General features: G+C 49.7%; 1 pseudogene; it reads left to right on the top strand.

Annotated features, from left to right (window-relative positions):
• Positions 1-4,787: 4,787 nt before the first annotated feature.
• Positions 4,788-15,904, top strand: LOC138415464 (group XIIA secretory phospholipase A2 pseudogene; annotated as a pseudogene).
• Positions 15,905-17,142: the final 1,238 nt, after the last annotated feature.

Raw genomic sequence — 17,142 nt, 5'->3', positions numbered from 1 at the left:
TTCTATTTTACTAACAATGAGATGACCGAGTCTCAGGCCTTGTGGCTTTGCTCAAAACTGCCAAGCCAGTCAGGGGCAGGGCTTGGTTTTAAACCCAGATCTGTATGGGGCCCACACCTGGGCCCAGCAGAGCCCATGGGTCACCTTCCTCTGTGAGGCTGTAGTGCAAACACCCAGGTGCCTCCATTCAGGGCTTGGCTCTGCCGCCAGCTGAACCTAGTGATGTCAGCATTGCCATGGAAACCCTTCCCCTGGCATTGGGCAGGACCAACCTCCCTCGTGCAGTTTTCCTTTGTGTGGACTTTGCAATGCGTTGCCAAGGCAGTGGGGCCTGCTGGGCAGGTTGGCATGGGGTGGAGAAGGCAGACAAACTCACACTGCATCCCAGCAACACGGCCCACGTGTTGGGAGAGTCCATTGCTCTCTGGAGGGAGGGGCTGTGGTCTAGGGCCCTAGGCTAGTGGCCAAGGCCATGAAGGTTTTGAGGGAGACCCTGGTCAGAGCCCCAGCCTGGCAATGGCCTTTTGGCATATTTAGTGCTCCCTTGGGGTGTTGCCATCTCAGAATCACCTGGGCCAGAGTCTTGTGATAAAGGCAAATCCCGAGGTCACTGCAGACCTGCTCATCAGGGGGTGAGGAAGAACCTCAGTTTAATCTTGTCCCCAAGAATTGTCTATTCTGAGAACCATCGTTTATGGGAGATTAGATTTACTGAGCACCTAGATGTGTTAGGCCCTTTGGCCCAGTTTATCTTGCATAGTCCTATTCCCAACACTGAGAGGAGAGGGTGAACAGGGGAACTAGGTTTTTGGTGGGTCTTTCTAATCCCCATTTCATAATGGAAGACAGTAAAACTCAGAGAGCTCAAATCTCTTTCCTGCCTACTGTCACCCAGCTTGAAGGTGGCAGAGTGTGGATTCAAACCCAGGGGTTCAAAGCCTTGCCCTGCAGCCTCTCCACTGGCATGGGCCAGGAGCCTGGCATTGTTAGCTTCCTCCTGTTGGTTTTCCAGGAAGAATCCTTAAGTACCTTTGTAGAGTGGGCCAGCTCTGTCCTGAGCCTCCCATATGCTCCCAGATCTAAAAGGACCTTGAGCCAACAGAGAACCACAAAGCCTGCGCCTTCCTACCCGTGTCTGCAGCCTGCTCCACCTGGTGAGGAAAATCATCATCCCCCACTAAGTCCCACAACACCGTCCTCTGCCGGTCTGTCCTGGCATCCTTGCTTTCTTGAAGGTCTCCTGAAGTCCCTGGTCCCTTAGCCTGCCCTGATGGGTGGCCACTGACCTAGTCCACAGAGATACCACCTTCTTGGAAGTCTCCAGGAAGAGAAACACTGTGACCTTTGCCTCTGTGCTGATAGCCCACAGCCTTCCTTTGTCCAGCTTCAGCCCCCCTGCTTTCTTTGAATATTGGCTCCTCTAGCACAGTCTCCTTTCTTAACCCTTCAGGGTATTCAAGGGACTTTAGTCCTGGGGTTCTTTTCTGCTGGCAACTGTCGGGGGAGGCTGAGACCCTGGCTGGCTCCAGGGCTACTGGGTTCCTCCCTACATGCATCTCTCACATTAAAGGTCAACAAACGTCAGTGATGTTGGATGAGGGCTGAACACACAGCAGGGATGCCAAAAAGTGTTGGATGGTGAATGGTGATGGGACACTCAGCCCTGTGCTGGGCGCGTCAAAGTCAGTCAGCATTCTGGCTCCAATCATTGCCTGGCTCTGCTTGTCTTCTTTCATTGAACAAGTATTTCCTGAAGACTGTGCTATGCATTCTTTGTGCTCATAGGAAGGATTAAAAAAAACATTTCCCAAAAAGCCAAAAAAAATGAAATGGATAAAAACTCCAAACAACTAAATACCTGTGATCCCTGCCCCTTAGAAGAATGTTTAATATCACTTTGGACAGAAAGAAAAGGTACCTCCAAATACTCAGAAAGGTCATCTTTAGCTGGTTGCATCGTGGGGGATGTTTAACGCCTTTGCCATATTTTCTGAATGCTGTAAGATATATTACATAAGAAGAGCTGCCCTAGTAAACACAAGTGTTTCTTGAAATCCTATTAAGAATATACAGGGGGTTGCCTGGTGGCTCAGTGGTAAAAAAAAATCTGCCTGCTAATGCAGGAGACATGGGTTTGATCCCTGGTCCAGAAAGATCCCACATGCCGTGGAGCAACTAAGCCCCTATCGAGCCTGCGCTCTAGAGCCTGGGAATTGCAACTATCGAGTCCACAGGCTGCAACCACTGAAGCCCTCAGGCCCTGGAGCCTGTGCTCTGCAGTGAGAAGCCTGCACACCGCAACTGGAGAGTCACTCCCACCTGTCACAAGGAAAGCAAAGCCCACACGGCAACCAAGACCCAGCACAGCCAAAAGCAAAATAAATTTTTGAAAAGATCTTTAAAAAAAAAAAAAGAACTCACTATTTACAGCCTCTGGGCCTGGAGGACAAGTCAGAGGTGAGGTTAGCCATTCCCTTCCCCATGCCCAGACACGTTGGTGAGTTTTCCCAGCCCCACCCCTACCGGGAGGGTGAGGCTGCTGGGGCTGAGAGATCTGGCCACAGGGCCCTGGAGACCCCCAGCCCAAGCAGAGAGCGCAGAACAATCGAGGCACAGAGGAGAACTCCTCCCACAGTCCTCTTAACCTCCTCCCTAGGCCTGCCAGCCTTGGGGAACAGAGGGGAGAGAGGCAGGTACAGCTTTCCTGAAGGGGAGAGGCATCAGTGAGACCTGGCCTCTCCCAGTCTCAGTTTAGTCATCTGTAAATGAAGACAACACCTCTTGCACTGTTGGGGGAATTCAATGTGAAAACTGGCTCATGGGCACTGAGGGGGCTCCTGCTGAGTGAGTGGAAGAACCACAGGCTGGCTGTTCTCCCTTACTGGATGGAACCTCCCCACTTTGACCTCGAAGTTGTGAAACTTTTATAATCTGGATGAGAAGCCCTTTCTACTCCTCGCATTCTTGAGCACAGGCTGCAGCAGAAAGCCCAGGGCTGATGATGCCCTCGTGTCCAGCTCTCTGGAAGTTCCCCAATGCCCTGGGGCCCAGGTGACCCCATCAGGACTGCCATACCCAGCTCCAGCACACCCCAAGCAGCAACCGCAGGAATGAAAGGGGTTATGACTGTCTTGTGGGAAATGCAAATATTTAAAAACCCCGTGAAGGCCAAAAACTGTCCATCTGTAGGTTACAATCCATGTTCTAAATCTCAGCATTAATCTTGCTAAAATAGCACCTTTGTATTTTATCAAGGCCTTTCCTCCAAAAAAAAGAGACCACAGTGAGGGAATCACAGGCCATTTGACTGTCCCGGGGTCATACCAGGCATCCGTGTGCCGTCTAAGCACAATGGGTTTTCAGGCTCCAGTGGATCTGAGATTTTGGCGACAGTCCAAGGCATTGAAGTTTCCCAGCAAATAAGGTGGGGGCCTCTGTGGAAGTACAGGATATGAACTGTTCCCTACATTTGCTGAGAGGAGGTCCACTGCAAGGCTGGGCTTGGGACTCTTGGCGGGGGGGTCCCAGAAACACCCCCTTCCCACACTAAGTATATAAGGATTTGTATCTGCTCGTCCTTCAGTAATCCCTGCATTTGATTCTCTAACCAACCATGCACAAGACTATGATTCTCATTGCAAGGGAAGACATTGAGGCCCAAAGGGTAATTTTTGAGAGGTTGTGTGGGGATAAAATCCAAGCCTTAAGAACTAGGACCATGTTACAGCAGATTTCCCAAAAGCTTTTTGCTGTCATATCTTTCCGAGGAGACTGTGGTTTCTTTGTAGATTTCATTTTGTAATCACAACCCCCATGTTAATACCCATTACAAGAACCCCAAAAGACCAAAAGATAATCTGTAACCAACATCTGTTGTATTTCCACATATTTCCTTCCAACCATTTTTCACAGGAAAATCCTATTTCATTGCCTCTGAGATATGAGTTTTTCACTTTTCTAAAATATAAATATAAATGATTTTATAATTGATATACACACATAATGTGCCTGTGGTTTGTTTTTTTGTTTTTTGTTTTTTCCCCAGAAAAGCTCTTGGTAAATCTCTTGTGTCATAGAATCAAAGAAATAGGATAGGTCCTTTTGTAGGGATATAAGACCATCAGTGTGACTTGCCCTCATCTCCACTTCTCTGTAGAGCTCTCTGCATCAGCAAAAGTCTTAAAGACAAGCAGCCCCTACTGGATGAGACCCAGTATTTCATAATCCCTGGCTGGCCACACAGAGCACTCTGGTAATGTGACTAACTTCAATACAAATCAAAACAGCAGTAGGACGTATGTAAGCCACTGCTTATAAATTCTAAGAGGAAACAGAAAGGAAAGAAACTGACATTTAGGTGCATACCTATTATGCGCCAGCCTTGTGTTGGGGAATTTCAGGAATGAGGACGGCTTCTGGCCTCAGATTGTAAAGGAAAGGTGTTTAACAATTTCAAGGTCAGGGTGGGGAAGGTGTCCAAGGGAGAGTAGTCAAACCTGTAGTGTCCCCTGACCCTTGGGATTAATAAACCAGAGTAAATTTTTAAAAAAGCATCTTTACATTGAAGGTGTCTTGTTAAGCTGCCTGCTTTCAGATGTCAAGTTACGGGCAGCCACCACCTGTACCTCTCACCTCAGTCTTAAATGATGAGCCTCAAAGTTTATTGAGAATCAGGATCACCTGGAGGGTAGGTTAAACCACAAATTGCTAGGCTCCAGCTCACAGGTGCTGAGTCAGTTGGTCTAGGGTGAGGCTTGAGATTTTGCATTTCTAACAAGCAACCCATGATGCCGGGGCTGCCTGGTGTGCCTGAGGATGACCTGAGGGACTTTTCAGCTGGTGCCCGGGCCCTCTCCGAGGATGCTGGGTACAGCCTGGGCAGCAGGATTAGCAAAGGTCCCCCATGATTCTAGCGCACTGACAAGACTGAGAGCCACCGGGGTTTATGACAAAAGCCACCAGACACGATTCAGTCTCCTCAGACCTGGAGGGCTCCTTGGATTTCATGGACAAACTGGTCAGTCTTCCTAGATTGGCAGGGCCCCTGAGGGTCAAAGGGAAGTTTCTCATTGCAAGCCATACTTCCATACCTGTTTCTTTGAAGCCAAAAAAAAAAAAAAAAAAACCATTTGCCAATGCTGGAAAAAATGTGTAAGCCTAATGTTGCTGCTGTTTAACTGCTCAGTCATGTCCAGCTCTTTTATGACCCCATAGACTCTAGCCCGCCAGGCTCCTCTGTCCATAGGATCTCTCAGGCAAGAATCCTGGAGTGGATTCTATTTCCTTCTCCAGGGGATCTTCCCGACCTCGGCATCAAACCTGCGTCCCCTGCATTGGCAGGTAGATTCTTTACCACTGAGCCACCAGGGAAGCCCTGTAATTCTATTACTCATGTGTAAACCAGGCGATGTCATAAAACCAAGCCTTCTTGTTCCTCTCAGCAAGCATTTGGGCACGTGCAGTGTCTGACTGGAGCTGAGGATGGCCACCCTTTCAGACAGGCACCACTTGCCAGCTTGCCACAGTTCCCATCACTTCCCAGTGTATTAGCTTCCCTGGGCCTGAGACACCCATTAATCTGAGCTCCTTAGAGCCATTTACATGCCTCCCCATTTAGTGCATAGGTATGAGTGGACAGGTGATCTAGCTGTGGGAATCCAAAGTGGTACCTTCAACTGAAGACAGGTGGCCTGGGGAAAGGACTGTGGCAATGTGTGTGCGTGCGTGGTGGGTGCATGTTGGGTATGTGTTGGGTGTTGGAGAGTGAGGTTAGGTTCTGCTCTTACCCTGGGCAGTCACGGTGGTGGGGGGCTCGAGATCCAGGTTTTAATCCCAGCTCTGTCACCAGTTTGCAGGGTGACCTTACAACCTCTTCCTATGCCTCAGTTTCCTCACTTGAAAGATGGGAGCGTGAAACCTGTCCACTTTCTGGGTCCTTCCCACTCTAGGAGCTGAGAGAAGAGGGCCCAAGTCCTACAGCCATGAGCTGACAGGAAGGGAGGAGGTGGCCTGGGGAGGAGAGACAACAGGGCCCCGGCTGTGGGCTGGGCAGACAGTCTCAAGCCTTAGCCCTGCTCCACCCTCTGCCAGGTGCCATGCCTTGGTGCCCTGAAGCATTCTGGACATGGAGCCAGACAGCCCACCTCTCAACAGCTGTGTGACCTTGGATCTCTCTGAGCTTTGTCAAATGGGAATAATAACCTCCCCTGTATATACCCTAAGCTCCACGAGGGCTGGGGCAGTGTTTTATTCACTAGTATATACCCAGCACCTAGTCCAGTGCCTGGCACATAGTAGGTGCTCAACAAATATTTGTTGAATCCATAAACAGATCGACTTAAGGATCAAATTGAATAACATACATGGAATATACCAGGCACACAACGGTTGCTGCATTAACATGCTTCTTGGATCTGAGTCTCCTGACTCCTTGGACTTCCGTATTTTCTTCCTTGTCTCTTCTTGTGGCCTACCCATGGGGACACATTCCAGGAAATTTGACCATGGATCTCCAGGCCATTGGGTATCAGATCTGCCGCTGCTAAATTGCTCCAGTCATGTCCAACTCCGTGCGACCCTATGGACTGCAGCCCTCCAGGCTCCTCTGTCCATGGGATTCTCCAGGCAAGAATAAAGTGGATTGCCATGCCCTCCTCCAGGGGACCCCAACCTAGGGGTCAAACCTGCATCTCTTATGTCTCCTGCAAAGGCAGGCGGGTTATTTACCACTAGTGCCACCTAAGAAGTCGGAAAGGGAGTGGACTCGTCCAGGATCACATCTTCCCACCTGTATACCCCCTCAGGCAGTTTCAGCAGTAAAGTCAGTACGCAGGGCCCGTCCCACACCCTCCCAGTACCTCAGCTAACCCGCTGCCCTCACTTTCCTCCTGGTACACATTTATCCCTTCACTCATTCATCAGTCACTCACTCAGTCTCCACTTCATGGAGTCTGTGGTCACCACACCTCCCCAAACCTCTCCCCCAAATTTTGGATTAAACACCTAATGAGTTGTTGAACATCCCACCTTGGACCTGCCAAAATGCAGCAAAAAGGCCAGATCACACTTCTCCTCCAGGGCTCTCCCAGCTGCTGGCGCCACTGCCCACTGGGTCCCCAAGACAGAAACCCAGGAGCTGCCCCTGACACTCTCAGCCAGGCACCCAGGCCTGACAATTTATCTCCCAAATATTTCTTACACCTCATGCACCCTGGCCTTTTCTAGCTTTGAGATCCTCATGTTCTCTTTCCTGTTCCTAGGTTTTTGCCTCCTCACCGGTCTGTCTCCACTCCCCTGCTCCCTCTCCTCTTCTCCACCCTCCTGCCTGCTGCCCCAGAGGCTCCACCTCCTGCCCTCACCTCCCAGCTGCTCTCCTGTCCTTCAAGGCTGGGGTCCCTGCCACCTACCCAGCCTCATCTTGTTCCCTCCCTGTCTCCTGTTTCATAAGGGGCTTCCCTGCTGGCTGACTTTGTTCTGTCTCTCACCTCTGGGGCTTGCTCATGCTTACTTCTTCTGCCTGGACTGACTTTCCTTTCTTACCTCATCCCTTAACCCAGACAACCCTTACTCACTTTTCAGAGCCAGCTCGATGTCACCTCCTCCAGGAAAACTTTTCAGACCCCACCCAGCCTAGATTACAGACTCCTGCTCTGTTCCCATATTACCAGCGCATGACTCCACCGGTGTGCTTACCACATTATTTTGTAATTATCTGCCTGTGTGTTCAGCTTTGCCATTAAATTGCTATTATGTTGGGGGCAGAGACCAAGCTTATTCATCATTCTACTCTGTGTACAGAGTAACCCCCTTTTCACATCCTATCACTTCGTAACAAATCACCCCACAATTTAGTGACTTATTTTGCTCATGAGTTTTTGGATCTGGAGTTTGGGAAGGTCTCAGCCAAGTAGTTCTCACTTGGGGTCTGCCATGGGCTGCAGTCATGCAGAGGTTCCCCCGGACTGGATAGTGTATGCTCATGGCTGCAGCTGATGCTGGCACTTGGCTGGGGGCTTGAAGGGCTTTTGATTAAAATGCTACAATGTAGCTTCTCCAACATGGCAGTCTCTGGGTAGTCAAAGTCAACACCTTGCCGTGTTAGCCACTCAGTTGTGTCCGACTCCCTGTGACACTATGGACTGTAGCCCACCAGGCTCTGTCCATGGGATTCTCCAGGCAAGAATACTGGAGTGGGTAGCCATTCCCTTCTCCAGCGGATCTTCCCAACCCAGGGATTGAACCTGGTGTCTCCTGCATTGCAGGCAGATTCTTTACCATCTGAACCACCAGGGAAGCCCAGTCAACATCTTACGTAGCTTAATTCCCCAGAGCAAGCTTCCTAAGAGAGCCAGAAGAAAGCTGTGTGACCTTTTCTGATCCAGTCTTGGAGTCAGGCAGTGTCACTTCCACTGTATTCTATGGGCTATAAGTGAGTCACTGAGGAAAGCCTAGAATCAAGGGGAAGAGACAGGGATCCACTAACTAAAGAGAAGAGTTTTGAAGAATTTGCAGACATGCTTTAAATCTTCCATCACCCTCAACACATTTGTCGGGTGGATGGCTGGGTGGATGGAAACTGCTCCCCGCCTAATCTGCCCTGCGGGCACCTAGTTCTTTCTTTCCTGCTTCGTTCTCCTGCCCCACCGTGACCCCAGCTATCTGAGAATGGGCAAGGCAGAGCAGCTGGTGGTGGAAGAGCCATCAGGCTAACAACCCACAGCCTGCTGTTGGCTGCTGGGACATGGTGGGGCCAGTCCCTGTCAAGTCCTGGACTTCAGTTTCCCTGTTCAGATAGCAGAGTGCTAGGCCACATCTCTTTAAGACCCCCTCTCCTCTGAGTACATTCAGACCTCCCTTCTTGCTTTCTGAGAAGGTGGCTGGAGGTGGAGTCCAACCTCCATCTGCAAGGCTGCTCCCAGCCTTTATGTCTTTGAGGATTTGCTTCTAAATGACACAAGCACAAACAATACCTTCTGGTGTGAGAAATTCAAATAGTACAGAAGTATACAGAGTAAAATATGAGCTTCCCTCTGACCTCTCTTTAGGCTCTGCCTCTTTTCAAAGGAGAGCAGCCCCATGAGGCCACCCTCGTGGCCCCTTTAATAGCATCTGCTTTTCTGAACATTGTAGATGCAGGGATAGCTTTGCTGGGGATTTGTGGTTTTCTTTTTCTTTTAACACAAATGAGACCATACTGTTCACGTTGTTCTGCAACTTACCCTTCTCCCCTTAATGCTGGATCGCTAACATGTCTGAATAGGGATCACCCCCAAGGCTTTTGTTGTCCTCTAGGCTATGCCACAGCACCGAATACTCCACGTGGTTCATTTGCCCATTCTCCTGATTGTCAAACATGGGTAGATTTCCAGTTTTCCATGATTCCATGCAATCGTGGACGTTCCCAAGCTGTGTTCAGAGGCCCCCGGGCTTGGAAGGCTGCACCACATTGCATCTCTGCCCAGTGATATGGAGAAGCTCTCTCCAGGCAAACCTGAGTTTGCTCTCTCCAGTTCAAATTCTGAGCGCAAGTCCGGAACTGTGTGGCCTGGGACGCCTCACTTAGGTTCTCTGAGAACTGGCAGAGGCGCCAGTGGAATACGGCCCCCACCTCCTCCAGGCAGGCAGGCAGGCAGGCGCAGAGGCAGGATGGCCGGTCTGCGCGCTGCGGCGCTCCCCAGCCGGGTTCTAGTGTGGTTATGTAACTGGACGGCTAATGCTGCTTACATGGTCGGTAGAACCCAAATTAAAAGAGGAAATTATTCTCCGGATGCTCAATTCGCCTAATCCCCATCTGTCTTTCCCCTGGTCCCCCACACTCGCCGAGCGCTGGCATCTAAGGGTTTTGAACGTGCTCCAGATTTCTAATTTAGTTTGCTTATGCAACCAAAAATATTATGGCCGCGTTTCCTGGGGGTGACTAAGTCTGTATTCTGGGCTCCAGGCACGCTAAAAACGGCAGCGCCAGGGCCCCACGCTGCTCGCGCGCACACCACGCGCCGGCTTTTTTTGGTTCCTCCGAGGCTCAAGCAGCTCTGCGCCGGTGGGGGCCGCAAGGGCTAGAGGCCGCCGGACCTCGGGAACGCGGAGGGCCGGGGCTCCGGGGAGGAAAGAGTGCATCCCCGCCAGGGCTAGTCTGGGGTGGCGGCAGACGCTCCGCGCGGGGGGGAATTGGATGGGGACTTGGAGTGGGGGGCGTTCTGGTCTCCGGCACCTGGGGTCCTCTCAGAACCTCACCCTCCTTCCTTTTCTTTTATTCTCCCGCTCTGATTCCTCTGTGCCAGGCGCAGGAATCCATCTTTTCCGCGTGTGCCCTCACCCAGAGATTTGTGGAAAGGTATTTGCCGCACCATTCTTGACTCTGAAATAGCGAAAACTTGGAGACAGCACTTCTATCAGTGGGGATCCATCTAGCAAATGAGGGGAACTTCAACACTCTAGGGTCAGTGCAGCTGATAACAAATAATGGGTTGATCAAGCTGGCTTGATGTGGATTTGATTAAATTAAAATAAGGGCAAATCACAAAAAATAGAGTAGAATTCTACTTTGTTTTTAAAAAAACCATCAGTGTGAACTCGGAAGGCGACATTGAACTCTAGGGGGTCACCTCTGGTCCGCAGACTGAGATTGGGGGTCGGGGAGGGTGGAAGAGTCTCGGGTTTTATCCTACTTCTGCAATTTTTTTTTGAAACATACAAAGAGGCTGTGTTTGCATATTACTGGCGCACTTTGCTTTCAGTGTTACAGGGGAGCTGGAGAGAAGAGCAGGGAGCTTCCCTGACTCTGTCCTAGTTTCTGGAACCAGTGATCAGATCAGGAGTGGGACTGGCAGGAAGGTATCCGCTCTCTACCCGCTCCTGGCTGGGTATCAAGATGCAGGACCACTGTGCTTTGAGGTCTTGCTGCCAGACTTCTTGGAGTTGAAGACTGGATAGGCACCTGGCCTGGCAGGGCAAATGCTGAGGGGCAGAGCACCAGACCTGGAATCAGAAACTCTGCTTCTCGTCCTGGAGGACTGGGTTGAGGGCCGGTGTCCCTTATGCCCACTGCCCACACCAAACAGGGCGTCCCTGCAGCATGCTGCCCGTGCCCCCAGTGTGCACTCGTCATTCCAAACCAGGAAGCCCGGCGCGGGGCTGCCTTAGGTGCCTTTACTTCACGACTTCTTGGGGCCTTTCGTCGCTCAGGCACACGGAGACGCTCCATGAGATGGACTGAATGCAGCTTTTACCAAAAATAGGTGACTCAGGGGCCCTTTCCTTCCTGAGCCTCTCAGGGGTCCAGAGTGCTACAAACTGGTGAGCTAGTGAAGGCAAGAGATGGATGGGAGGTGAATGGAACTGGCGCAGTTTGGAGAAACTTCAGATGAAGATGTCGGGGGGAGAAAGGGGCACCTCATCTGTGAGAGATAAAAACAAACAGTCCTGCTAATGTCTGCCAGGGCAGGTGCGGGGGACCAAGGGTAATCTTTTTTCCTCAAAGCTTGCCCCCTGCACATGCACATCACAAGCATGAACTCACACAGAAGGCATGCAGCGCTCAGCTCCTCACAATCTGAGCACATCCGCTCGTGCACACCCCCACGTACGCCCTCACACAAGAGGCACACCACTCAGGAGAAGAGCACAGATCCATGCACATTCAAGGACACACCCACACAAACCCTGGTGCCCAGGCAAACCCACTGGTGCTCACGCAGAAGAAGGCAAGCATGCAAGACACCAAAGCACAAATGGGGCACCCAGGTCCACACACACGCTAGCAGCCACGCATGTACGCGTACGTGCAGGTGGACGCTGGTCTACTGGAGCTGCTCTGGCGGGCACACTGAGGACACGTTTGCATCCGCATACCCTCATCACACGGTGGTTTCTAAGGCCATAACAGTCTCCCTTCTTCTTCTTGTAAGTGGAGCCAGCGGGGATGGAGCGAAATTGTGGTTTAGAGGGAAGCTGAAGGACTCCTAAAACGCATTTAGCAAAGCAGTTCACAGAGGCATATGTCCTTGAGTATTTTTATCTTTAGCACTCTTATATGTCTAGCAAAGTCTGGGTGGCTCAGTATTGCTGCCAGGAAGGAGGACAAGTGGCATATGGCCTCTAGGTGCAGAGAAAGGGTACCCCTTGCTCCTTGTCACCCTCCCACCCCCCCCCCCACACCATAGTGTTTCCTCCCCCAACCGACTGGGTTCCCCAGAAGCATGCCCAGGCTGCCCTCTTCCCACTAGGAAAACAGCCAGCGGGGCAGGTTCCCGAGCCCCCACCCAGGTGCCTGGAGAGCAGGTCTGCCAGTCCCATGCCCACCCCTCAGGAGCTCAGCTCTCCAGAGCACTTGAGGCTGTAACCATCAGCCCTGGGTGTGGGTTGTGGCTGATTGTGGGAGGCCTGGCTCCAGTTCTCCCAAATGTATGCATGGATAGTGTTTTCCACTATTCCTGAGCTGGCAAAAGTTCTAGGCATGTGCCCCAGCCCTCTGGTTGGTCACAGACAAGCCAGTGGATTTTGGAAGCTGTTTAATCCTTGGGTTCTGACGTGCCCAGTTTACCATCAAGCAGTATCTAGTGCCCACGGATCTGATGTCAGAGGGCGGCCCTGGCGCAGCTCCATCCTTCCTGCCCACATGAGCATGGTGGAGCCGACAGAAAGAGGAGCCCCAAAGACTTGCCTCGTGAATCACAGCCATTTGCTTCACGCTAGGCCTGCACACATCAGCACCTTCTAAAAAATGATGCTGTAAAAGAAAAATAGCAAGGAAAAGTAACCAGGAGCTATCCAGGGAAGGTAGCAGACTAGCAAACCATTATGACCTTGTGTTTATTTTGAACAATACTAAGTGTATTTAGGCAGAGAAAACACTGGAAAAACTAACGGTGATTATATTTAGAAATTTATCATTCAGCAAATACTTGTTGAACACCTAGTATCTGTATTTGTCAGATTGCTCGGGGTGCTGGGATTATAATAGTGAAGTGACAAAATGCTTAGGGATCTTAGATTCTTGAGAGTTAACAGACAATAACAAACACCTAAGTTCAACTTGTAGCATGTTAAACGTTGATAAGCGTGATGGGGAGAGGGCAAGGAGAAGAGATACAGGGCACTGGAGAGCTGTAATTTTTTTTTTTTTTTTGATGTGGACCATTTCTAAAACCTTTATTGAATTTGTTACAATACTGCTTCTGTTTTATCTTTCTGGGAGTTTTGGCCACGAGGCATATGGGATCTCTGCTCCCTGCCAAGGAACTGAACCCACATCTCCTACATTGGAAGGCAAAGTCTTAACCACTGGACCACCAGGGAAGTCTCAGGAGCTGTAATTATTCATAGATTTTATTTTTAGAGCAGTTTTAGATTTATAGAAAAATTAAAATAGTACAGAGAGTTCCCCCAAATCCCATGCTCCACCCCATACACAATTTCTCCTGTTATTAATGTCTTAGATTCAGTTCAGTTCAGTCACTCAGTCATGTCTGACTCTTTGCAACCCCATGGACTGCAGCACGCCTGTCTATTCACCATGAAGTGATGGGACCAGATGCCATAATCTTAGTTTTTTGAATGTTGAGTTTTAAGCCAGCTTTTTCACTCTCCTCTTTCACTCTCATCAAGAGGCTCTTTAGTTCTTCACTTTCTGCCATAAGGGTGACGTCATCTGCATATCTGAGGTTATTGATGTTTCTCCCAGCAATCTTGATTCCAGCTTGTGCTTCAGCCAGTCCAGCATTTCTCATGATGTACTCTGCATATAAGTTAAATAAACAAGGTGACCATATACAGCCTTGACGTACTCCTTTCCCCATTTGGAATTGGTCTGTTGTTCCATGTCCAGTTCTAACTGTTGCTTCTTGACCTACATACAGATTTCTCAGGAGGCAGCTAAGGTGATCTGGTATTCCCATCTCTTTAAGAACTTTTCACAGATTGTTGTGATCCACACAGTCAAAGGCTTTAGCATGGTCAATGAAGTAGAAGTAGATGTTTTTCTGGAATTCTCTTGCTTTTTCTATGATCCAATGGATGTTAGCAATTTGACCTCTGGTTCCTCTGTCTTTTCTAAATCTAACTTGAACATCTGGAAGTTCTCAGTTCATGTACTATTGAAGCCTACTTTGGAGAATTTTGAGCATTACTCTGCTAGCATAGGAGATGAGTACAATTGTGTGGTAGTTCGAACATTCTTTGGCATTGCCTTTCTTTGGGATTGGAATGAAAACTGACTTTTCAGTCCTGTGGCCACTGCTGAGTTTTTCACATTTGTTGGCATATTGAGTGCAGCACCTTAACAGCATCATTTTTAAGGATTTGAAATAGCCCAGCTGGAATTTGATTACCTCTATTAGCTTTGTTTGTAGTGATACTTCCTAAGTCCCACTTGACTTTGCACTCCAGGATGTCTGGCTCTAGATGAGTGATCATACCATCGTGGTTAGATTTGATGTCTTAGATTAGAATGGTGCATTTGCAACCCTTGATTAATGAACCAATATTATTGTTAACTAAAGTCTACTGTTTATTCAGATTCCCTTAGTTTACCTAAGTTTCACTTTCTGCTCCAGGATGCCACATTTGTGCTTGTCTCCTTAGGCTTCTCTTGGCTGTGACAGTTTCTTAGATTTTCTTTGTTTTTGATGACCTTTACAAAACTAGGAGGTCCTGGTCAGTCAAGTATATTGGGTTGGAATTTGCCTAATATTTTCTCATGATCAGTCTGGAGCTATGGGTTTTCAGGAGCAAGATCACAGAGATAAAGTGCAATTTTCATCACAGATCATCTCGAGGGTACATTTTATTAGCATGAGTTATGGCTCTGGATGTTGATCTTGATCACCTGGCCGAGGCAGTATTTGTTAGGTTTCTCTACTGGAAAGCTACTCCCACTTCCCTTCTTGAAGTGTGTGCTGCCCACATTTGGGTGAAAGTGATGCTCCCCCTCCCCCATTTAGGGTGAAGTATCAACATTATTTGGAATTCTTCTGCATGAAAGATTGATTTCTTTTCCCCCATTTATTGATTTACTCAACACATTTATAATGGACTCACAGATATTTATTTTACATTTGGGTTATAATCCAATAATATTTTATTCTGTTGCTAAAATGGGGAGCTCCCTCACTGACTCCTGTGGCCCTTTGACATACCCGCATCATTTTTTTTTAGCACTGCCTTTGTCTCTGGTACAAGATGCTCCAGACTCATCTTGTGTACTTCCTGCCCCAGTTCTGGAATCAGCCATCAGCCCAGAGTGGGGAGGGTGGGGGAGTTGGGGAGGTGTGTGTGTGTCTGGGCATGGGGTGGGCCACCACGGAGCCGGCCAGAGAGACTGCCTAGGGCACCCACAGTGGCTCGTGGGGGTCAGCCCAGCACAGCCCAGTGCATGTCCTCCTCCTCCTCCCCCTGGCTGCCACTTTCACGTGCCAGGAGCAGGCCCAGACCGCCGACGGAAGGGTCACCCTGAAGGCCATCTGGAAGGGCATTCACACGGTAGACTCATACCTGAATTCTGCCTTGGACTTCCCAGGAGGCAAGGACAGGCTCTGCCAGTGTAAGTGCAATGATGGATCTAAGCTTTTACCATGCTATGGATATAGACCCTCCCCTCTGCCTCCTACGGTTTGGTGTTCATGTTAACCTCAGCATCCCTTCCTTGAAAAAGCGCTGCAACCAGCCTGGTGGGTGCTGTGAGACCTGCGGTAAACACAAAAACGACTGAGATGAGTTTCAGTGTTGCCCCTCCAAGATTTGCAGAGATGCACAGAAAACACTAGGGCTAGCTCAGCACCGTGCAGGCCTGTGAAACCACCGCGGAGCTCTTGCTCGGGAATGTAAGCTTACATTTGGGCTGTAAGCTGAGCTGAACAGCCAGTGAGCCGCATGTAGGTGTCACCAGGAAGAAAAAAATGATCTTTAAAGAAGATGCTGACAGGTGGTCACAGCAGATGAGGACAGAAGAGCATAACCTTTGACAAATAGCTCACATTTTTACAGCGTAAAGCTGCCTCATTCTTGTGAAAGGATTATTTTAAGACCTTATCTTGACATTAGAACTTCAAACGAAAGAAACAAATGCAGGTTATCTTCCTGGATGTTGATGTCTTCTTAGTGTTCAATTTTGTCTTGAGCAAGGGGTGCATGTTAAAGGGAGAAATTTTTAAAAGAAAGAGTCTGACTCAATTTTCACAACTGTATTTACCAAAAAATGAAGCCAAATGTAAAATTCATTATAAGGTATGTTCAACATTACCTTACTTGGAAATATGGGGAAATCTTCACTTAAGAAGTATGTTTGTTTATTGTAAGATTTAAAATACACATTTTTGCCCCTCCACAAAAAATCATTATATCAGGAATAGAATGAAGGGGATGAGTAGATACCATTATAAGAATCCAAAGAGCGATGACTTTGGCTTAGATTGGGTTGAAGCAATGAGCTGGGGGGCTGAGATTCTGAGGCAGAGCTGATGGCATTTTCTGATAGACTGGATGTTGGGTGAGAGCTGGCAGCCTGATCATATGGAAGGAGGCTGATGTAACTAGCCCTGTTGTGGGAAGACTGGAAGAGCCGCAGGTTTGATGGAGTGCAGGAGCTCGCCCTTTGGATGTGCTAGTTTGCGGGGTGCCCCCCCCGGGTGGGACTTGGGAGCCATATCTACTTTTTCCTCAACTCTCAGCCTCTGGGCCCCGAGCTGGTCGTCAGGTCTGCGGAGTGAATGAAGGGCGACTTCTGCAGGGCGGTGTCTCTGGCCTGTGGGCCGGAGGCCACTGGGCTCCTGAAAGGGGAGGGGTGGAGGAGAGGGGGCAGAGAAGGCACTAGAGGAGGGAAGAGGTGAGGGGGTAGGAGACAAGGGGAGAGGTGAGGAGGGTCAAGACACAGGGAGGCGTGGGGGGAGGGGAGGAGCGGGGACACTGCAGCCCTCTCCAGACTCCGCAGCTTGGTGAGCGGGCAGCTCCAGGAGCCCGCCTTGCTTCCCCGCTTCCTCTCACCGCCTCTTCTGCCCATCAGCAAACGCTGGGGCCCATTCACCCTCATGATGGACACACGGACCACCCTTCCCCCACCCTGACCGTCTCCCCCGGGTCCAGGCCGTCACTTCCTCCCACTCTTGCCTCTACTGTCTGTTCTCTTCAGAACAGCCAGATCAACGCTTC

This window comes from Ovis canadensis, chromosome 11 (assembly GCF_042477335.2).
Source record: "Ovis canadensis isolate MfBH-ARS-UI-01 breed Bighorn chromosome 11, ARS-UI_OviCan_v2, whole genome shotgun sequence".
NCBI classification, from domain to species: Eukaryota; Metazoa; Chordata; class Mammalia; order Artiodactyla; family Bovidae; genus Ovis; species Ovis canadensis.
This window is presented reverse-complemented; position numbering and strand designations above follow the sequence as displayed.